The 24,388-nt window shown below is 46.6% G+C and overlaps 1 long non-coding RNA gene across 1 annotated transcript in view; it reads left to right on the top strand.

Annotated features, from left to right (window-relative positions):
• Nucleotides 1–14: 14 nt before the first annotated feature.
• Nucleotides 15–24,388, top strand: part of LOC139753457 (uncharacterized) — a 192,749-nt gene continuing 168,375 nt past the window's right edge. Inside the window, exon 1 of the long non-coding RNA XR_011713713.1 lies at nucleotides 15–72. This is a non-coding gene — a long non-coding RNA (uncharacterized lncRNA). The remainder of the gene's footprint in view (nucleotides 73–24,388) is intronic.

The following is a 24,388-nucleotide window of genomic DNA, read 5'->3' as shown; positions in this document are numbered from 1 at the left end:
TTACCCTGTTCCAGGTTGGGGTATTGTGATTTCATAACAAAACGTAAGGGAAAGTGCTCAACACTGGTACAGGTGAGTGTTGACCTCTTAAGTGTTGACTAACAAATGTGCACTGTAGATTGAACCATCATGATTAGGTGGGTTGGATAGTTAACTTTGACTTTTAGAGAATCATCGACTGGTAAGGTCATCAGAGCGTAATCAACGTAATGTTATAATCCAATCGAAATATATTTGACCCGTTTGGGTTATTATGTTGACGAGGATGATGATCAGGTCTGTCAATATTCAGGAGTTATAGACGATCCGATGGTCATTATATGCTTGGTTCTTTGTAAAGTTTTTGCATTTCTCAAAAACTTTCAACGTAACGCGTGATTTATATAGTCACGTTGAAATATATATATATATATATATATATATATATATATATATATATATATATATATATATATATATATATATATATATATATATATTATCATTTCGCCTGGGGAAATTTGATTTAAACTGTGAGTATCGTAAGATGTTTGTGAATCAGTCTAAGAGGGTATGTAGGGACAAACTTTGCATTGTTTCTATCATGTAATGTATTTTACAATGAGAGAAAATACTCAACATGATAAAGGATATTGTACTGTAGGAGCTTTATTCATAACATTATCGTTATTTACTGATTTTTATCTTATAATACTGCATATTTTCTTTTGTGTTGCGCGCCTCGAGTGTGTATCCACAAGTGAGTGTGAAATCTGATTTACCCACAGATAGCTGCTTACATCAAGGCTGTTGAACCTTTCATGATATCAGATAGTTGTATCATAATCGCATCTTGCTGGTGTCTTCTTTACGCTACAAATAAGTTCAGGTTTAATAGATGGCTGGCATAGGATATATATATATATATATATATATATATATATATATATATATATATATATATATATATATATATATATATATATATATATATATATATATATATATATATATATATTTGTCAGTTCCCTGATCTTTGTGGCATATTTTGCTGCCGATCTTATGTATGACGTTTTTTGAAATGAGGCATGCAGTCTGAATTGACTATTAGAGAAGGGGATACACCAGTGAATTATAAACAGTAGTTTCTTTGGATTCACTTCAAAACCCTTGGCGTGGGTTGGTTCCCGACACACCAACAGTGGCTGGTGATGTTTGGAGGTCGAGTGATGATATTTGTCTAATAAAGGAGCGGACTTAACACGTTCACTTCATCCTCGACTTTATCATGACACACTAACAGTACCTCGCTGCGCAGTGGGAACATGACTGTAGTGTGTAGACTAATGGGCATGGTCTGGGGTGCCGTATTATGCACAGAAATATCCAGGTGATGACTGTAGGTTGTCCAACCCTTGTATGGAAGGGTTGAACTAAACGTTAACAGTTTTTGAGTGAAATAGTATTTGCTTACGTCAGGTCACCCTTCCACAGGGTCAAGAGTCGGTGTTTTCTTTGCTTCTTTGGCATAAATATCGGATGTTTTCGTAAATGTTTAGGCGTATTCCAAGGTCTTCCCCTACGTCAAGGGTCATGAGTGAGGCTTGGGAAGGGGGGTGAGTGAGGCGAAGTGGTGAGTCGGGGTCCTCAGGGCCCTCCTAAACAAGGGGTTGTGATGAGTAAGGCCCTGTGGAGGACCTCCTGTATCAGGGATGGTGGTGAGTGGGGTCCCTTAGGGAGGACCTCCTATACTTGGGGTGGTGGTGAGGTGGGGCCCCTGGAGGATGAGCCAGGCCAGGCACCAGCTGGATCCAATATTCAACTCAAGGTAAATAATGGCAGAAGTCACGCCGAGAGACTCCGCTATTTCCCATTCCTTTTATGAAATTTGGGACTTCGACCTCCGTGGGAAATAGAGCGTTGTTAAAGGCATCTTCCTCGCTCAGCTGGTGCGCTTATTGCAAAACACGAGAGAGAGAGAGAGAGAGAGAGAGAGAGAGTGGGGGGGGGGGGTGGAAGTGTGGGGGAGGAAGGAACAGAGGCGCACGGATATCAAGGAGGAACTAGAGGGGGAACTGCCTCTGATGTTCATCGCCAGAGAACAGCGTTCTTGTGTGTTTCTTTGAATATTTAGCTTATTTTACTTACGCAAACACGTAGCGGTTTTGTGCACGATTGACTTCGTTGCGCAGTGAATACGAAAATGACTCGAGGGCAAAAAGGAAAAGAAAAACGATATGAAATGGTTTGGGTACGAGATGACCTGTGCTCCTGTGCACTTAGCGTTCGGTCGAGTCGAAGAGTATGATAAGGTGGAAGTGATATGTTGAGTGACGGTGGTGTGAGAATGTCGGGTCCTATGCAATCAGGATAGTGAAGACGTGTATCTCTCCTAACTACTTTTCCCTTGTCAGTGACCAACGTTGGCCTGTGGGATTTAGTCTATAGGAATGACTTTACAGAACAGTGTGTCATTGAGGAGTGCGACTACACAAAGCGAGCCAAGGTCTTCCCCATCACCGTGAACTGGGCACACGGCCGTGGTGGGCGTATACCAACATTCTGCTTCATCCCAGGACCTCTGTGTGAGAACCAGCTGTTGGTGGCACGGGTTTCACAAACAAACTATTCGCTTCGCAGTACGTTAATTCTCTTCTCGTCCAGTACGATCAACCTCGCTTCACACAGGCTCACGAAACCCACTTTGTGTGACCCCCTTGACGGTCATCCCTCGCTAGTGAAGTCAACACTCGGTCATATTTCCCACTACAGCAGATACGAGTAATGTCAGAACAGCATGACCCTAGAGAAAGACCACAAGATGCAGGAGAGGTGTGGCCGAGTTCGACTGAACACAAAAGACATCTTGGTAATCGTTGTCTGTATACTTACACATCAGAAGCAGTTGAATCATAGTCTCGGAAACGATCTTTAAACCCTTTTTGATCTACAAATGTCTATTAAGCTCATATGTATCGGTGATAATAGCTACGGGGGGTAAGAGAATGTTTGTCTGTTGAACAGTATTGAGTACTACAATCTGTTTCTTGTGCTGTGTTGTTTATCGTGCCGTCGCTCATTACCACTGGCGTCTCTACAGTGACAGATGCTTGAGGACACCACGGAACACTCAAGACTTTAGGGTCAGGACTTAGTAAATGGTACAGTAACGACAGTGTATAGTGAATGCTAATGACAGTGTATAGTGAATGCTATAGTAATGACAGTGTATAGTGAATGCTATAGTAATGACAGTGTATAGTGAATGCTATAGTAATGACAGTGTATAGTGAATGCTATAGTAATGACAGTGTATAGTGAATGTTATAGTAATGACTGTGTATAGGGAATGATATAGTAAGACAGTATATGATAGATACGGTGATGAGTATGTGTTGTGAATGGTATGACAATGACAATGTATAGTGAATGTTACGGTAATGACAAATGCCGTCCATAATTCGGAGGTTCCCAACAGCAAGTGATGCTAACTTTACCCTCTTGAAGGGTTCAGTAACCCCGACGTCGTTAACACATGATGGCTGACAAACCTTATGAAGTTTATCTTGCTAAGGTCGTTTACATTTTCTATCCCTCATCATCGTTTTCTGAAGCGCCATTTTCTATCCCTCATCATCGTTTTCTGAAGCGCCATTGAATGAAGACAGATTTATAGACCCGCTTGTTGCTGTGGCTGAAGAAGTGTACTGAGTACACCCAGATGTATGTTATACGAGACTAGCAGGAACCGTATTTTGCATCTAACGTTGAGCTGTTTCAAAATGAAAGCTATTTAATTTTATTTCATTCATCCTCTTGATGAGACGAGATGCCATTGTGGTACAGGTGTCAAGTTAGCGTTTGTTTGGGGATGATTTTTATTCGCATAGCCAGTGACAATATTGCGGTCTGAAACTCTGTATGAATGGTACCTAAGGGTAGGTTATACTGCGTTTGTGGAGATGGAACCTAATGACACGTACATAACTGCGCCTGCGTGTATTTCCCGAGCCTTGGCTTGACGAAAGATCGTGAGATTACGTTGGATCTTCACGGGGAAGTCGGATGTGAATCTGGATTCCGCCGGTCGTCATCTCATCTTCAAGGTCGGAGTCAGCTGCACGTTATTACGTATGTATGACACACTTTCCGAGTTTCTGATCATTAGGTTTGTTACACCCTGTTGCATTTTGATCAGCTCCGTGGGGCCGGGTTCCTTTACACGCACCGCCTCCTCATCTCTGAGAATTTTCATCCTAAACTTGATTTTCCGATCACCCATTTAGCTGGGTCGAGTTGGATCTTGGTCAAACGTGGCGTTAGACCCTTGATATATCGATCCTCAGGTCTAATTTGAAATCGAGTCCTACATCCAAGACTTAGCGTTGGTAGCTTTGATAGATCTTTGTGGACGTTGCTGGATCTTATGGTTTATCCTTCCTTCCCTATCTCTCCATTATTTAGCCTTAGCACTCCTCTACCCCTGCTGTCTCCCCATCACCCGGCCCCAGCACTCCCCTACTCCTCTCGTCTCCCCATCACCCAGCCTAGCAGTCTCCTACCCCTCTCGTCTCCCCATCACCCAACCTAGCACTCCCCTACCCCTGCTGTCTCCCCATCACCCAGCCCCATCACTCCCCTACTCCTCTCGTCTCCCCATCACCCAGCCTAGCAGTCACCTACCCCTCTCGTCTCCCCATCACCCAACCCAGCACTCTCCTACCCCTGCTGTCTCCCCATCACCCAGTCCCAGCACTCCACTACTCCTCTCGTCTCCCCATCACCCAGCCTAGCAGTCACCTACCCCTCTCGTCTCCCCATCACCCAACCTAGCACTCCCCTACCCCTGCTGTCTCCCCATCACCCGGCCCCAGCACTCCCCTACTCCTCTCTCCTTATCATCCAGCCCAACACTCTCCTGCTCCTCCACCCTCTCACAACCATGAGTTCTTTCCACCCACAAATCCAGGACTCATGAATTTTCAGAGATATATTACCATCTTCCTGGGCTGTTGGCAAGCTGGAGGTATCATTCGCTGCACAGAACCGTCCAGTATGATATTAACGAGAGGTTGTTGGTCATGTAAGACGTATAGACTAACGATGAAACGTTCTGTTTTTACGTCGAAGGTGTAATCTACCCTTTTACAAAAGCCAACAAAAGCCATCCTTTATTGACAGAACCTTTCATGTCAATTTCGGATATATTTCCGCAGGAAAATGTCTTATGCATGAGTTTGACGGCGTAGAGAGCAGGAATGGTAATGGTAGCAGACAGAAGAAGGCAGTAGGGCAACTCATAGGATTCTCTAAGAGAACAGCCCCCCCCCTTTTTTTTTTTTTGAGAGTCCGGCCATACATGCTTCGTCTCCCATCTTAGATATGGCACCAGTTGCAGTAATGATATTGCCAGTCTCTCTCTCTCTCTCTCTCTCTCTCTCTCTCTCTCTCTCTCTCTCTCTCTCTCTCTCTCTCTCTCTCTCTCTCTCTCTCTTTGTGTACGACCAGCCAGTCCACGTAACTGCAGCGAAGGCTACGCAAGCCGTTGAGCCGTGCGCTAATAGAGGCCATTGGTCCAGAACGATGGACCATATACCTGGCGAGAGGAGAGAGAAAACGGACCGACCCGGCGAGCCTGGAAGTAGCTAGGCTGGTACCAGGTTAGGGGCTCTGGAACTTTGATCCTGGGAGAAGCTTTGTGTTTCATGACCGCCATTCCTGGAAGCCTCCCCCCGGCCAAGGAGGTTGTTGTTGAAGACGAGGAAACTCGAGAGAACCGCCCCAGGAATGTGAGACTGTGAGAGGGGCAGTACCGTGGCTCTAGTGTTCACCGTCAGTAGGAAAAAATGGCAGAAGGGCAAGGGAAGACCGAGAGAACATTGATTCTTAATCAGGTAAAACCCTCAGGACTCCTCCTACAGATTCAAAGCTGCGCCAGAGTCGGTAGCAGAGACATGATGGACGCCTCTAGAGTGAGAAATCTCTCGACAGGACCGAACTACTTCCTGGCCACGTTGCGCTTCGCTGGAGGTGGCTTTACACCCGCGGTGTAGCTTCAAATGCAGGTAGAGTCCTGACAATATATATATATATATATATATATATATATATATATATATATATATATATATATATATATATATATATATATATATATATATTGTCAGGCCATAGGACTACGATTGTTTAATGCAATCTAAGTTTTAATGGCCAACTTCCATTAGAAGTTCTCTCGGAACTTAGATATATTGCTTGTGGCCACACCTGCTGCAGACCGTCGAGGCAAAACAATGGTTAGAGAAAAAAAATAGGACGAAAAAATATTTCTCATAAGAACTACTTTCCCAGTTGTTAGCCAAGAGGACTCACTCCCCCATACTACCCACGGCCTTGATGAAGCTTCTCATATAATCAGATTAGCGTCGAGCTTAAAGAGGTGGGCTTGACGGGTACAATTTTCCTGTAGTGAGTAGGTGGTAATCAGACGCAGGAGCTCGAGCTGCTGCCACCGCCAGAGGAAGAGGGAGGAAATGGGGGACTTGATTTACAAAATGGAGAAAAAGAAAACGACTTTCTCACACACACACACACACAGAGAGTTATGTAGACACATACAGCGTGTACAAAAGGCTTATCAGACACCAACAATAGAAAATTAACCTTTGAGAGAAACGACAACTATGTGTTTATTAGAATATATGATGCAGATTGAAATTAGGAACACCACACGTCTAAGACAGCCTCTGAAATATATCCAGCCAACTGTAGAATGTGTGGAGGATTATATTACCATTCCGTGCGACCGTGAGTACTCCTGCTTAGTCCCCCATGTTTGCTGGGAAGAAAACGTAAAAGTGATTACCCGGTTTTCTTTTATTACTACAAAAATTTCATTTTTAGAAATTTGATATATATATATATATATATATATATATATATATATATATATACATATATATATATATATATATATATATATATATATATCAAGATATTATAACGCCTGTTGGGGTCACAAATTGTCGTTGATATCATGGGGACATTATTGCAATGCTCAGTTGTATACAGACGACTTGTTGCAAACAGACCAGCGTGTCTTAGGCTCATGGTGGCCCGTGTAATCCGTATGGATAACCTGGGATATAAAACGTACCTAAACAACCGCGAAACGATGTGGAAATTCACTTATGTTGCCGGTCGCAAGTGGGACTGAACGAGTAATGAAAGTGTCAGATTAAATCTTAGGACATCCCACACGCTATTTCAAGACCACAGTCATTATTGTACACTATTGTACGCTCTCAACATGTTTATATCACTCTCTCCAGCACCTTACATACGATATATTGATGTCACGCAAGGCAGATGTAATTGATTCATATGTAAATGATCATGTGAATATGAAAATGTGTAAGTAGATCGTAATTATTCTTTAATGACAGTTCAAGAGATGGCATCATGGCAAGTGCTAAATAGACGCTAATTTACGTGATTTAATGAACACATATATTAAGGTACCATCGAATCTTCACGTTCCCTGAATCATATCTACATCGAGAAAGCCAAGGACGACCTTTCTACTCACAAGGTAAAATCACGTTCAGTCGGTCCCTCTGTGGCCCTTCAAGTGGCACTTGAGAAATACTCCTACCACTCGCCAGATAGATGAGTGAGAATTAAAGAGCTGTTATCATACGACAAGAAAAAAAAACCTGAGTGGAGATCCAGCTGGGGTAGCCTCTCCTGGGGCATGGACTTCGGGGATGGGATAGACAGAAGGAGGGGAAGGGGTGGAGGTTGTGGCTGGCCTCACCGTTAATTACGGCCACTCTTAATTACGGCCACTCTTCATTAGCAGGGAGTTTCCTCCCTCCCTCCCTGTTCCATCCCTCCACACACGTGTGGTTTCAGAGGGAGGGGCCTTGCATCACCAAAGGCTTTCTCCAAGAGGGCATTATTGTAAGCATTTTTTTTTTTCCATTTTGCTATACAGAAAAAAAAGGAAAAAGATAATAGGCTTTTCACATACATTATTTTAATATTTTTTTCTCAAAATCTCAAGAAAGTTATATTTTTTCTACTCTTTTAATCACATAATGTCAGATGTTTATCGTTCGTAGTGAGGGATCATGAGTGTAAATGTTTAGCAGTTTTTTTTTTTTTCTACGTTGGAGGCTCCAGTCACGGACTGAAATCCACATCAACTTCGGGCCGTATTTGAAATGCAGGAAGGGTTATGAAAGGGGAAAAGAAAAGACAAGGGAAAGCATTCACGAACTTTCAAGGAAGTGGAAAACTTGTCATTTATAGACAAGTAAAGAGGTCCAAAGTTTCGAGGCGTAGGGAAAGAAGAAGTTATCAAAACGGCCCACCCATGCGTTGCCAACTGCCACACAGTAATCACGTGACGCAGCAGCTTTGCAAGTATTGCTTGGTCTACCTCGTGGTGAGGGCACAAAAGTTGTCAGCGCGGCCTCCGCGAGTGCCTGACAACATTTGACCCAAGTGCCAACAATGGCCAACACTTCCTCACGCCACCTGTAGCATCTTTTGACAACACCTGGGGAACTATATGGTGACTGAATATTAAGTTTTATAACACATATATCTCGGGGAGCCTCGAACAGGCCGTAACCATCCCCACCCATGATTAATGATCAGGTAGGGATGATCCACAAGTCTTTCGAATACCATTAAAAACGATGAATAAAGAAAACGACGGTGGGGTTTCTGATCACGACGTTACTACCCGTAGATCTGCTGACCTTCTCCTTTGACCTGACATCATACATAGGGTCGTAACCTTCGAGGTCGAGGGTCGCACAGACGTGCTGAAACGTCGTATCGCTAGGCTCAAGGATCGTACCGCCGTGGTGAAGTGGGGAAGGTCATTCCGCCATTGTAAAGAGTAGATCACTAATGAGCTCAAGGATCGTTCCATTGGGATCAAGATTCGCACCATCATGGGTCGTGGGTCGTCATAATACCATGGTCGTAGGTCGTCATGATCAAAAGGCTAACTATACCGTGGAAAATGAAAAATGTACGTAGCCCCGAGAGTGTTACCGTAGCTGTTGGATTTTCCAATGTCCTTTTTTTTTTAGGTTCTGTAAATCGTCTACGTAGATCAGGGGAAGAAATACCTTATTGTAGGAGGAGTAGGTAGAAGCTGGTGGTGTCAGGGATGTAGATGGTTTGGTTACATCGTACCTGAACAACACTGAAGTCTGGGAAGGCCGCTGGAGAACATCCACTTGCTAATGTAAGAGTTTCATGACCTCTACTGTAATTCAGATGAAGTTTCTCGTATTCTTAGGTCCAGTTATTTTTTAGTTTTGCACCCGGCCCCCTTATTATTTTTGTTTTGTCGACTTTGTTACATTATAGAATTGTTTTTGTCTGTCAGTTCGTCTCTGTTTCGCACCGGTGTCTCTGTTCATATCCTTACATTGTTTATGTTAGGATTTTCTTCAGTTATTGTGCTATAGATCTCACGACTAACTGCACTTATCTGTCTACATTGATATGTGATAGACTAAAATGGATTAAAAAAAAAAAATCCTGAAAAAGGAAAGAAAATATTGAGAGAGTAAGAAAACGAAGGTCATAGAGAACGATTCCTACTAATCCGGATTGTGGAACCTTCACGAACGCATCCTCAACCGACGTAGAGATATTTACTGGCGGCAACACTTATCCGGATTGTGGAACCTTGACGAACGTATCCTCAACCGACGAGAGATATTTACTGGCGGCAACAATAGTCTCCTTAACTGAAGGCAAAGACAGCCGTTGCCCTGAGAATGTTACCATAGCTGTTGGATTTTTCACTTTTTTTTTCTCCTTAATGTTCTGTAAATCGTCTACATCAAGCTGAAGGAAATGTACTGAAGGAAGAGGGGATGGAGGCTGGTGGTGTTAGGAATATAGATGGTTTGGTTGGTAGTCGAGAGCTGCTGTTGGAGGCGCTAGCGTTCGTCGCCGACCAACTTCCATACCGTCTCTGGAAATTAGATTTGCATGAAATTACTTCCATCACGCAAACATCTGTCAACAACATCCCCCAGACAACTGCGAGGCGTCAGACTTTTGGAGTAACTGGTCTGGTGCTGGGTATTTGGAGTTACTGGTCTGGTGCTGGATATTTGGAGTTACTGGTCTAGTGTTGGATATTTGGAGTTACTGGTCTGGTGCTGGGTATTTGGAGTTACTGGTCTAGTGTTGGATATTTGGAGTTACTGGTCTGTTGCTGGATATTTGGAGTTACTGGTCTGGTGTTGGATATTTGGAGTTACTGGTCTGGTGCTGGATATTTGGAGTTACTGGTCTAGTGTTGGATATTTGGAGTTACTGGTCTGGTGTTGGATATTTGGAGTTACTGGTCTGGTGTTGGATATTTGGAGTTAATGGTCTCGTGTTGGATATTTGGAGTTACTGGTCTGATACTGGGTATTTAGAGTTGATGATCCGGTGTTATATATTTGGAGTTAACGGTCTGATACTGGGTATTTGGAGTTAATGATCTGAATAATTGGAGTTAGTGGTTTGGTATTGGATATTTGCAGTTACTGGTCTGATACTGGATATTTGGAGTTCGTGTTCTGATACTGGATAACCGAGTTTCTGGTCCAGCACTTGATATAAAATTTCAGTCTTAAAAAGTACGTATCAATGATGTATTCAGTTCACTGACGACCTGGACGCAAAACCATACCTTAGATCCTTCCTTCTCCAGACCTCACGCCCTTGAGTTTGTTTGTGTTAGACTTTATTAGACATAAGGTGGAGGATTGGTCACAGAGGCCTTGAAAACCTCGCTCTGATTGGCCACAAAGGCCTTGCAAACCTCGCTCCGATTGGTCAGAAAGGTCTTGCAAACCTCGCTGTGATTAGTTATAAGGCCTTGTAAACCTAACTCTGGTCAGAAAGGCCTTGTAAACCTCGCTCTGATTGGCTATAAGGCCTTGCGAACCTAGCTCTGATTGGTCAGAAAGGCCCTGTAAACCTCACTCTGATTGGTCACAACGGCCTCGCAAGCATCTTTCTGATTAGTCACGACGGCTTTGCAAGTATCTTTCTGATTGGTCACTACTGACTGCCAATGCATGACTATCCGCAAGCTAAAATGTAAGAATATGTATAATTGGTACATATTCATATGTGTACGAGTTCGCATATATGGCGTTGTTTGGTCTCTCTCTGAATACGAGAGAGAGAGAGAGAGAGAGAGAGAGAGAGAGAGAGAGAGAGAGAGAGAGAGAGAGAGAGAGAGAGAGAGAGAACGGAAGTTTTACTCAAATTTATTTCGTAGAAAAAAAAAGAAAACGAAGGATTTTTGGTGTTTATTGTCGGAAACAAATGAGGTACCGCTGCTGCTGTTGTTGTTGTTGTTGTCGTTGTGTATGTGTTGTTGTTCATCAAATCTCAATGAACCTAACCTAATCTTTTCCCCCTGATTGTTCCAATCCTACCTTTGATAATCGCACAGTCAAGTAACTGATATAATTCCATTTCTGTCGCCTTGAACCTTACGCTTCAGTTGCACAGATTATCATGTTGCCTGTGTATAATCGTCACAGTTTATTACCAATCATGTCCTTCCTTGCAACTCAGGATTCCAATCAGTTTGATGATTAGCTTCGTCTTTTGAGTGATTATCATACTTCTATCATTGATAATCTGTCGTGTCTCGATTTCACTTCTGTTGCTCATAATCCCAGTCCTTTTCTTGATAATCTCTGAATTATATCATCGTTATGCTCTGTTCTATTATCGATATACCCTGTTCTATCATCGACAGGCCTTGTTCTATTATCGATATACCCTGTTCTATCATCGACAGGCCTTGTTCTATTATCGATATACCCTGTTCTATCATCGACAGGCCTTGTTCTATTATCGATATACCCTGTTCTATCATCGACAGGCCTTGTTCTATTATCGATATACCCTGTTCTATCATCGATAGGCCTTGTTCTATTAGCGATATACCCTGTTCTATCATCGATAGGCCCTGTTCTATTAGCGATATACCCTGTTCTATCATCGATAGGCCTTGTTCTATTAGCGATATGCCCTGTTCTGTCATCGATAGGCCTTGTTCTATTATCGATATACCCTGTTCTATCATCGATAGGCCTTGTTCTATTAGCGATATGCCCTGTTCTATCATCGACAGGCCTTGTTCTATTATCGATATACCCTGTTCTATCATCGACAGGCCTTGTTCTATTATCGATATGCCCTGTTCTATCATCGACAGGCCTTGTTCTATTATCGATATACCCTGTTCTATCATCGACAGGCCTTGTTCTATTATCGATATGCCCTGTTCTATCATCGACAGGCCTTGTTCTATTATCGATATACCCTGTTCTATCATCGACAGGCCTTGTTCTATTATCGATATGCCCTGTTCTATCATCGACAGGCCTTGTTCTATTATCGACATACCCTGTTCTATCATCGACAGGCCTTGTTCTATTATCGATATGCCCTGTTCTATCATCGACAGGCCTTGTTCTATTATCGATATGCCCTGTTCTATCATCGACAGGCCTTGTTCTATTATCGATATACCCTGTTCTATCATCGACAGGCCTTGTTCTATTATCGATGTGCCCTGTTCTTTACCGTTATGCCCTGTTCTGTTTCCGATATCCCATTTCTACTGCCGATGTTCCTGCTCTGTTGTCGATATACCTAGTTCTGTTGCTCGTATACTCTGTTCTGTTGCTGATGAGCCCCGTACTGTTGCTGATATACTCTGTTCTGTTGCCAGTATACTTTCTCTGTTCTTATGTATCTGTCTTCTTGTCCATGTTGTTTGTTGTGTTGCCGATACACCTTGTCCTGTTAGCGATATACTCAGTTCTGTTGTCAAAATATCCTGTGTTGCTGACAGTCCATTTCTGTTGCCATTATACTGTGGTCTGTTGATGTTATACTCAGTCCAGATGCCGATATACTCTCTTATTACGGATGATCATCCGCTTTTGCTACCGATATACACCCGTTTCTTGTTTTCGGTATATACTGTTCTGCTGCCGATATATACTGTACTTTTGCCGATTTACTTCGTCGTCGGTATATTTTTATGCTTGTGGATATACCATGTTCTATCGCCGATATACTTTGTTCTGTTGCCGATTATCCTCCTCCTCCTCCTCTTCCCCCTCCCATTAATCAGTATCTCCAATCAGCCAATCCTCCAGCTGGTGCACCCAATCGTCTTGCCACAGGCTCCAATCCTCTCATCCTGACCCCAGTAGTCCAGCCAGTGTCTCTAATCATCTTGTCGAAGGTTTCAGTCCCATCATCATGCCCTCCCAATCCTCCTGTTCATCTCTCCAATCGCCTTTCCGTCTGTTTCAATCGTTTTATCCTGGTCTCCTGGTCCTCCAACCGGTATCTCCAATCGTGTAGCTACACAAGTTCCAATTCGCTCATCATAGCCCCCAATCCCCCTAGTTAGTGTCTCCAGTCGTCATGCCACAAGTTCCAATCCTCTCATTATAGCTCCCAATCCTCTAGTTAGTGTCTCCAGTCGTCATGCTACAAGTTCCAATCCTCTCATTATAGCCCCCAATCCTCTAGTTAGTGTCTCCAGCCGTCTTACCACAAGTTCCAATCCTCTCATTATAGCCCCCAATCCCCCTAGTTAGTGTCTCCAATCGTCCTTGCCGTCGGTTGGAATCCTTTCATCGTCGCTCCCAATCCTCCAGCTAGTGTTTCCAGTCGTCATGCCACAAGTTCCAATCCTCTCATTATAGCCCCCAATCCTCCAGCTAGTGTTTCCAGTCGTCATGCCACAAGTTCCAATCCTCTCATTATAGTCCCCCAATCCTCCAGCTAGTGTCTCCAGTCGTCATGCCACAAGTTCCAATCCTCTCATTATAGCCCCCAATCCTCTAGTTAGTGTCTCCAGTCGTCATGCCACAAGTTCCAATCCTCTCATTATAGCTCCCAATCCTCTAGTTAGTGTCTCCAGTCTTCATGCCACAAAGTTCCAATCCCAGTTCCAATCCTCTCATTATAGCCCCCAATCCTCTAGTTAGTGTCTCCAGTCTTCATGCCACAAGTTCCAATCCTCTCATTATAGCCCCCAATCCTCTAGTTAGTGTCTCCAGTCTTCATGCCACAAGTTCCAATCCTCTCATTATAGTCCCCCCAATCCTCCAGCTAGTGTCTCCAATCGTCCTTGCCGTCGGTTGGAATCCTCTCATCATCGCTCCCAATCCTCCATTTTGCCATTCAGGGGAGGCGGAACTTGGCGTCGCGCTCAACGTTTCTCATTTTTATTTCTGTCTCTTCTTTATTCCGCACCGCTCGGCCTCCTCATTACTGAGTTTTGTGGCTCGGTCTCCAGGCAAAAGGGGTGGTGGTGGTAAGGGGTGAGTCAGGTGGGAAGGGAAGGGGAGGAGAGTGTTGGAGGAAGGGGAAAGGGAAGGGGGAAGTTGGGGTGGAAAAGGGGAGGGAAGTGTTGGAGGAAGGGGCAAGGGAGGAGGAAGTTGTGGTGGGATTTGGAGGGAAGTGTTGGAGAAAGGGGCGAGGGAGGGGGAAGTTGGGGTGGGAAAGGGGAAAGGAGTGTTGGAGAAAGGGGCGAGGGAAGGGGAAGTTGTGGTGGGATTTGGAGGGAAGTGTTGGAGAAAGGGGCGAGGGAGGGGGAAGTCGTGGTGCGAAGGGGAGGGAAGTGTTGGAGAAAGGGGCAAGGGAGGGGGAAGTTGTGGTGCGAAGGGGAGGGAAGTGTTGGAAAAAGGGGCGAGGGAAGGGAAGTTGTGGTGGGAAGGGGAGGGGAGTGTTGGAGAAAGGGGCGAGGGAGGGGGAAGCTGTGGTGGGAAGGGGAGGGGAGTGTTTCAGAAAGGGGTGAGGGATGAGAGGAAGTTGAGAGGGAGGGGGAGAGGGGATTTTTGGAGAAGCTTGGGAATGGGTAAGAGTGGGAAGGTAGAGGAGGGGGAATTGAAGGGCGCCGTTCGTGCATCTCGCTGCACGTGCACCTCACCCTACCCACATCTCACCCTTCGTGCACCTCGCTGCACGTGCACCTCACCCTTCGTACTCCTCGCTGCACGTGGACCTCACTCCACGTGCACCTTGCCCTAACCCGCACCCTTTCTTGGAGTACTCTACATAATCACCACTTTTACATACGACAACTTGAAGAAGGGAATGGTCAAATCTGCGGTGTGTGTGTGTGTGTGTGTGTGTGTGTGTGTGTGTGTGTGTGTGTGTGTGTGTGTGTGTAAGAGAGAGAGAGATATATGTAAGAGAGAGAGAGAGAGAGAGAGAGAGAGAGAGAGAGAGAGAGAGAGAGAGAGAGAGAGAGAGAGATTTCCTCAGACCATTATTAGGTCTCATCTCTGGTGGGGAGGTAATTTGATTTTTACTGCGGAGAAAAAAGAGAGAAAAAAAAAAACACGACTTTATTTTATCGTGCACTCCGCCCCATCGTGTGGGCGGAGGGACGAAAGAGGATAGAGAGTGCACAAAATGTCCAGGAAACTGGGCCACAGTGATTGAATTATATAACACAGTTTTAGACTTTTCAGTTACGTGTTTATTTTCAGCATCCCACGTAACAGACAGACCTGGGACTCTGGTGGGGGAATGTCCGTGTCCAGAACAGCTCTTGAAGCCCTCGGCTCCGACGTTTCTTCTGTCTCTCCCTCACATCTTTCCAGTCCTATTTTCTCCAGCAGTTCCAGGTGCGCGCCATTATCTTCTTTTTCTAATCCTGAGACTCGATAAAGATTCGTTTTTGGGGGGGTTTCAGTTTGCGAAGAAATGGTTTCCTTTTCTTTTCGTTTTCCCCTCTTTTCGTTTTCTTTTCCGGCTCTCTCGTTCGAGTTTTAAGGAAGCAAAGGTCATTCATTTAACCCCATGATAAAGCTGGCCAGGGATTAACACGGTCGCCACACTGCAGTATAGACCGGGAGGCACCAGTTGTGGCCCGTCCAGCCCTGCAGTACCATCCATCCCTTTCTTAACCACCGTAAAATCCTGTAGGAATCAACACCTCACTTTTGAGACAACTGATGGAAACATACATTTTCCCCCCACACAATTGTCGACGTATATATATATCTTTACGTCAGTGTTATCAGTAGATATATTTTCCAAGGCCAGGTCTCTTAAAGGAAAATGGTCTTCAGTTTGGACGTGTCGCCTTGGCCAAGATCTTTGGCTTCCGCAGATGATAATAAGGGAAGTTCGGCGTTGTTATTCCTCGTCTCTCCTCGTCACAGTCCACCGGGAGACGTGTCACGTCAGGGAATATGTTTGTCCACACGTCTCACTCGTATTGGCTGTCAAGGTCTTAAGGAAGATATGTTTTTAGAGGTGCAGGCGCTGGATGACACGAGAGACATCAGCTTCTTTTGGTGGAGACGACGTAGTTATCTTCGCGAAGAATTCTAGAGATATAGACGACCATCTAAGCTGACACCCACACCGCTCCTGCCCCTACACTGACACTCGGCTCATTCCAGCCCCTACACTGACACCTGCCCCGCTCCTGCCCCTACACTGACACCTGGCCCGCTCCTGCCCCTACACTGACATCCGGCTCGCTCCTGCCCCTACACTGACACCCGGCTCACTCCAGCCCCTACACTGACACCCGGCTCGCTCCTGCCCCTACACTGACACCCGGCTCACTCCTGCCCCTACACTGACACCCGGCTCACTCCTGGCCTTACCGTGATATCAACCCACCAACCCATTCATGCCCCTATACTGACACCCGGCCCGCTCCTGCCCCTACAGTGACACCTGCCCCGCTCCTGCCCCTAAACAGACATTCACCCCACTCCTGCTCCTACGCTGACTCCTTGTTCCCACTCTTACAGTCACCCCTTTCCTGCTCCCACATTGTTGCTGGTCCCGTTACTACCGCCTTCATAGTCACTGTGTTGAGGCACGTCTCTAACTTCTTTTTCATAGGATGATTCCCATCAAAGTTTCCCATCTGGATCAGCAGAGCACGGGAATTTATCCTCCTCCAAAAGAATCATTACTTCTTCTTGAGTTACACATGAACTTTGACATACGACTCTTTCATATAATTCAATGTCCAGGTTTGAGAAGGTTGTTTGGACATCTTGAAATTGAGAAGTTTTCGAATTCATTGATAAATTTCCGTCAGTAGCGAGACCTCTGGTGACCCGCCGGTGAACTGACTTGTGCTGGTATATTATTGACTCTCCCTGCGTGTCCGGGTCATGGCCGTCCACACACACACACACACACACACACACACACACACACACGCGCACACCTGCCTCAGCTGTGTGTCCGGGTCATGGCCGTCCGCACACACACCTGCCTCAGCTGTGTGTCCGGGTCATGGCCGTCCACACACACACCTGCCTCAGCTGTGTCCAGGTCATGACCATCCACACACACACACACACACACACACACCTGCCTCAGCTGTGCGTCCGGGATCATGGCCGTCCACACACACCTGCCTCAGCTGTGCGTCCGGGATCATGGCCGTCCACACACACGTGCCTCAGCTGTGTGTCCGGCTCATAACCATCCACACACACCTACCTCAGCTGTGTCCGGGTCATGGCCGTCCACACACACACCTGCCTCAGCTGTGTGTCCGGGGTCATGGCCGTCCACACACACACACACACACACACACACCTGCCTCAGCTGTGTGTCCGGCTCATAACCATCCACACACACCTACCTCAGCTGTGTCCGGCTCATAACCATCCACACACACCTACCTCAGCTGTGTCCGGGTCATGGCCGTCCACACACACACCTGCCTCAGCTGTGTGTCCGGGGTCATGGCCGTCCGCACACACACCTGCCTCAGCTGTGTGTCCGGGTCATGGCCGTCCACACACATGCCTGCCTCAGCTGTGTGTCCGGGGTCATGGCCGTCCACACACACACACACACACACACACACACACACACACACACACACACACACACACCTGCCTCAGCTGTGTGCCCGGGGTCATGGCCGTCCACACACACACACACACACACACACACACACACACACACACACACACCTGCCTCAGCTGTGTGTCCAAGGTCATTATGGCCGTCCACACACACCTGCCTCAGCTGTGTGTTCGGGTCATGACCATCCACACACACCTGCCTCAGCTGTGTGTTCGGGTCATGACCATCCACACACACTTACCTCAGCTGTGTGCCCGGGGTCATGGCCGTCCACACACACCTGCCTCAGCTGTGTGTTCGGGTCATGGCCGTCCACACACACCTGCCTCAGCTGTGTGCCCGAGTTCATGGCCGTCCACACACACCTGCCTCAGCTGTGTGTTCGGGTCATGACCATCCACACACACCTGCCTCAGCTGTGTGTCCAAGGTCATTATGGCCGTCCACACACACCTGCCTCAGCTGTGTGTTCGGGTCATGACCATCCACACACACCTGCCTCAGCTTTGTGTTCGGGTCATGACCATCCACACACACCTGCCTCAGCTGTGTGTTCGGGTCATGACCATCCACACACACCTGCCTCAGCTTTGTGTTCGGGTCATTACCATCCACACACACCTGCCTCAGCTGTGTGTCTGGGGTCATGGCTGTCCACACACACACACACACACACACACACACACACACACACACACACACACACACACACACACACATCAACCAATCCTGTCAACACGACAAAATCCTGCACATCTAGAAAAATGCCTACATGATACTTATTCTAAAACCCATCCAGCTCCCTATTTTCCCTACCCCCCCACTAACTGACCCATAGCACTAAGATCATCAATATCTTGTGTCTTCGAGAACCTGAGTAACGAAAGAATCAAGCAGAACACCCCACTTCCATCTACCCAACACAGCTTCAGATCCAACCGCTCCGCCACTATAAACTTCACACAATACGTTCTAGATGGCTTCAACGAACCATAAGCCGCCATCTGCACAGAGCTCAGTGGCACTTCAACCTGGCATTCGACATCGTTTCCCTACGTTCCTTCACAAAACTTGACATGGTACTACTCTTCATAACAATGACGAAGAATAGTAAAGTAACTTTACTTTCGATCCCTCAAGTCGGACCCATCCACATCCATAAAGGCCACACTGCCAAAAGCCATAAGATCAGCAGCGGAGTCCTACAGGGCACCATTCTGTCTCCATCTCTTTTCAGTCTCTTCCCACACGATCCTTATTCGCCCTCTTCCCCTTCTAAAAGTCAAAAGAAAAGCACTCTGTGAGATTCCTCTTTTCTTCAGACGACCATACAATACCACAAGCAGAGGTGTGGCAGTGTGCAAGCAATTATGAACATACGGCACAACATCACACAAATATAACGCTGGCTTTCACAAAACAGATTGTCTGGAGCTCCATAGTTATCTACTGTCACCTTCCTCACCCTTTAGAGACACGAATCCAGCCTGCACTTCCCTAGAACCTTGACTCCTCAACCCCTCCCGCTCAGCAGAGCACCAGCCATACTAGTCGTCAAATGCAACACACACACACACACACACACACACACACACACACACACACATGACATTCTTTGGCTCGTATCAGAAACAAGAAGACGATGTCTACGAACTAACTGTATGCTTTTAGAATATTGACTAATTGGTTGAGGTCAGTTGCCTGACTAGGAGTGGTCAGTAATCTGATAAGTGAGGTCAGCAACCTGGGCAGAAGAGGTCAGTGACCTGAAAGGTGCCTGAGACATGACGTCAGTGACAGAAGAGGTCAGTGACAGAAGGGGTCAGTGACCTGAGAGGTGCCTGAGACATGAGGTCAGTAACCTGACAGAAAAGGTCAGGAACCTGAGTAGCAAGGTCAAGGAACTGGCAGGGGAGACCAATTTCCTTGACAGGTAAAGCCAGTAACCTGACGGGGTGAGGTCAGGGGAGGCCCCCCTCACATAACTCAGGCGGGTGAAAATAGGATAAAAGTGTTGGAGGTCATTGTGGGTGGCTGCCACCTCCTCCATCACTCACTACCCTGGTAACATACTGGTCCACAGGCTTGCACCCAGATGACGAAAGTCGGGTTCACAAGGGTCTGGTTTGCCTGAAAGTTTGATGGATCACACAAGTTTAAACAATGTCTCCTGTGGGCAAGGCGTACCACACTAGGTTCGTGACAAGTTATGAAATATATCACGTCCATGTGAAGCTTGGTGAAACCCTGGGAGTGATGAGTGTGTCATGACACGGAGGATCACCTTGCTTGTAGTTATGATACGTCTCTTGTCTTGTCCCGCGACGTGACCTCGCTGATACACAAGACACGTAGGCTCAAAGGATACACGGCCACCAGTACTGTATATACACAAATGTATCTTCAGCCTGGCTGTTGTTTCTATGGTTAGTTTACACTCTCGTGGTTGATGCGTCGAGTCTTCCTTCTATTCATCATTTCTCTGTTCCACTGTCAAGCGGGAAAGTCTGTCTGGTTTGATATTAGTGTGTGACGGGCAGGGCTGAGCCGAAGGGGTCCAACCGTCCGTCACACGTCACGTTACGGAGGACGGAGTTCGGCTGTGGACGATGGTTGAGGTTTTCTCAAGACCGGCAGGGAACGATAAAGATGTTATGTTGACACTGATGGTGTCTGGCTGACCCACCCACCAGGCCACCACTTGCTGCCTCACCTCACGCTTAAGCAGAGCCGTGTGGTTGTGTGTTGGTCGTAGTGCAGTGTGCCGCGATGTGGACGCTGCATTGTTCCATTAATCCTTTGTCTATACTTTTCATCCAGTACAAATAGGAAATTAAACACACACACACACACACACACACACACACACACACACACACACACACACACACACACACACAGCATTATAATACACTTCGTCAGGAGATGAACACTCTCACCAGATCATCCAGAAGAACACTTGATGGCAAGAAGGGAAGGAGAAGACAGAAGAGGAGAGAGAGAGAGAGAGAGAGAGAGAGAGAGAGAGAGAGAGAGAGAGAGTCATTCTTTTGTGATGGAAATACTGCTGTCTTGGTCCACATCCAGAGTGGGTCGGCTGGTGGGAAAAAATAGCGATACGAAGATTTTGCATAATAGTTTGATCACTGACAATCCTCCAGAGAGTTTTAATGACCCGAACAATTACTTAAAGACGATACGGTCACTGTGCTGTGGGAGGCATCTAGACGTACCTACACCACTCGCAGTTGGTAATGAGACGAGTGAAGGGCTGCTAGAAACCCCAAGTTGTGTGAGATCTAGGTTGTGATGGGTCCCAGGTCATGGTGGGTCTGAGGTTGTAGTGGGTCCCAGGTCATGGTGGGTCTGAGGTTGTAGTGTGTCCCAGGTCATGGTGGGTCTGAGGTTGTAGTGGGTCCCAGGTCATGGTGGGTCTGAGGTTGTAGTGGGTCCCAGGTCGTGGTGGGTCTGAGGTAGTAGTGGGTCCCAGGTCATGGTGGGTCTGAGGTTGTAGTGGGTCCCAGGTCGTGGTGGGTCTGAGGTAGTAGTGGGTCCCAGGTCATGGTGGGTCTGAGGTTGTAGTGGGTCCCAGGTCATGGTGGGTCTGAGGTAGTAGTGGGTCCCAGGTCATGGTGGGTCTGAGGTTGTGGTGAGGGTCAGAACGTAATGGATCTCAGGTCTTAGTGGGTCCCAGGTCGTGGTGGGTCTGAGGTAGTAGTGGGTCCCAGGTCGTGGTGGGTCCTGGGTTGTGGTGAGGCCCTGGTTGTGTTGGGTCTTAAGTTGTTGTGAGACCCAGGTTGTGGTAGGCCTCAGGTTATGGTGGGTCCCAGGTCATGGTGGGTCTGAGGTAGTAGTGGGTCCCAGGTCATGGTGGGTCCTGGGTTGTGGTGAGGCTCTGGTTGTGTTGGGTCTTAAGTTGTTGTGAGACCCAGGTTGTGGTAGGCCTCAGGTTATGGTGGGTCCCAGGTCATGATGGGTTCCAGGTCGTAGTGGGCTCGTCCCAGGTCGTAGTATGAGAATCAACACATGATTTGGGATAAATAATATTCGTTTAGTTCCCGTGAGATACCATCCTATGATTGGCTGCTCTCGGGATATGCCTCCCTATGATTGGCTGCTCTCGGGGATATGCCTCCTTGGGATTGGCTGCTCTTGGGGGTATGCCTTCCTATGATTGGCTGCTCTCGGGATATGCCTCCCTGTGATTGGCTGCTCTCGGGATATGCCTCCCTGGGATTAGCTGCTCCTGGGGATATGCCTCCCTATGATTGGCTGCTCTCGGGGATATGCCTCCTTGGGATTGGCTGCTCTTGGAGATATGCCTTCCTATGATTGGCTGCTCTCGGGGATATGCCTCCTTGTAATTGGCTGCTCTCGAGCAGATGTCTCCCTGTGATTGGCTGCGTTACGTTGATGGTGTTCCTTGCCATACCGCTGGTGCCGCTACCGCTGCTGCCGCTACCGCTGGTGCCGCTACCGCTGCTGCCGCTACCGCTGCTGCCGCTACCGCTGGCTGCCGCTACCGCTGGTGCCGCTACCGCTGCTGCAGCTGATGTTGTTGTTGCTGCAGCGGCACCCCCCTTCCCCCCACCTAAACAATACGCCCACAGATATTCAGGTCATAAATCACAACATGGTATTACTCAACACGCTCGCATCTTTCTTGAAATAAATATTGCCTACATAAATCTTAGCTTTTTTTGTCAACAGGCGAGTGTTCTCGAGCAGTCCTGGTCCGTCATGGAGCTGTTGGTCTTCTATGGTGGTCTGCCTGGCTAGTCTTGAAGGTGGAGGTCTTTTGGGGTGGTCCGCCAAGGTTGACAGGAAGCTGGACGTCTTTTGAGGTGGTCCGCCAGGGTTGTCATGAATATGTGGGTCTTGTGAGGTGGTCCGCCAGGGTTGTCATGAAGCTGGGGTCTTGTCGGGTGGTCCGCCAGGGTTGTCATGAAGCTGGGGTCTTGTCGGGTGGTCCGTAAGTGTTTCATGAAGCTAGAGTATTTTAGGATGGTCCGCTAGAGTTGTAATGAAGCTGAGGGGGGGGGGGGGTCTTGTCGGATGGTCCGTTGGGGTTTTTGTGAAGCTGGGGGTCTTGGGTCTTCTGGGATGGTCCGCTAGGGTTGTCATGATACCGATGGCCTGTATTCCACGTACCATTAGCAGTGGGAGAACCATCCAGATGGTAGATGGTATTTGTCTTAAGATTTGTGGTCTTAAAGCAAAAAGGTATAATATTAATTTCGTTATAAGATGTTGCACAACGTCATGTGACGTCATACACGCGTTGATGCATTCAATTTCAGAGTAGGTGTTACCGGACTCGACCTGCTCGAGATGACACCGCGACTGTAAAGTCACTTCTGGCGAGGCTGTACCACTGGGAGTACAATAGCCTCGTCGAAGCTCTTCTCACTCCTGTCGAGTGTACAGTATCCTGCAACTGAATGTAGAGTAGCCTTGGGCTGCAGGAGCCTTCAGAAAGGCCCTGGTTAACACCAAGACTCATAGAAACTGACCTTAGGTAATTGTAGATAAATAAACGAATGAATCTCAAGGTATTTTACAAAGTGGCTGAAATTTCGACTTACTGGGATTCGACTCCTGAAAGGTTGAGAACCGATGTCATATAACACATGAAACACTCATCCCCGAAAGCTAATGTATATATATATATATCATAACACTATAACGTTCATAGCATAACGTGTTTCCTGATATAATCGTGGATCATCAGGCGTGAAATCAATTGTACAGTTTCTGTCGCGTCATTTTTGATTTAACGTAATTACCTGTTGGATTGCTTAATGATGACAATGGGAGGTTAGCACGGTACATTGTACTACGTTGACATTTTATCGGTCAGCTCTCAATCGCCTCCTCCAGTATGGCATATATATATATATATATATATATATATATATTTTTTTTTTGCTTTGTCGCTGTTTCCCGCGTTTTCGAGGTAGCGCAAGGAAACAGACGAAAGAAATGGCCCAAACCACCCCCATACACATGTATATACATACGTCCACACACGCAAATATACATACCTACACAGCTTTCCATGGTTTACCCCAGACGCTTCACATGCTCTGATTCAATCCGCTGACAGCACGTCAACCCCGGTATACCACATCGATCCAATTCACTCTATTCCTTGCCCTCCTTTCACCCTCCTGCATGTTCAGGCCCCGATCACACAAAATCTTTTTCACTCCATCTTTCCACCTCCAATTTGGTCTCCCACTTCTCCTCGTTCCCTCCACCTCCGACACATATATCCTCTTGGTCAATCTTTCCTCACTCATTCTCTCCATGTGCCTAAACCATTTCAAGACACCCTCTTCTGCTCTCTCAACCACGCTCTTTTTATTTCCACACATCTCTCTTACCCTTACGTTACTTACTCGATCAAACCACCTCACACCACACATTGTCCTCAAACATCTCATTTCCAGCACATCCATCCTCCTGCGCACAACTCTAT

The sequence above is a fragment of the Panulirus ornatus genome, chromosome 2, assembly GCF_036320965.1.
Source record: "Panulirus ornatus isolate Po-2019 chromosome 2, ASM3632096v1, whole genome shotgun sequence".
Taxonomy (NCBI): domain Eukaryota; kingdom Metazoa; phylum Arthropoda; class Malacostraca; order Decapoda; family Palinuridae; genus Panulirus; species Panulirus ornatus.
Note: the sequence above shows the minus strand (reverse complement) of the source record. Positions and strands in the feature narration are given on the sequence as shown.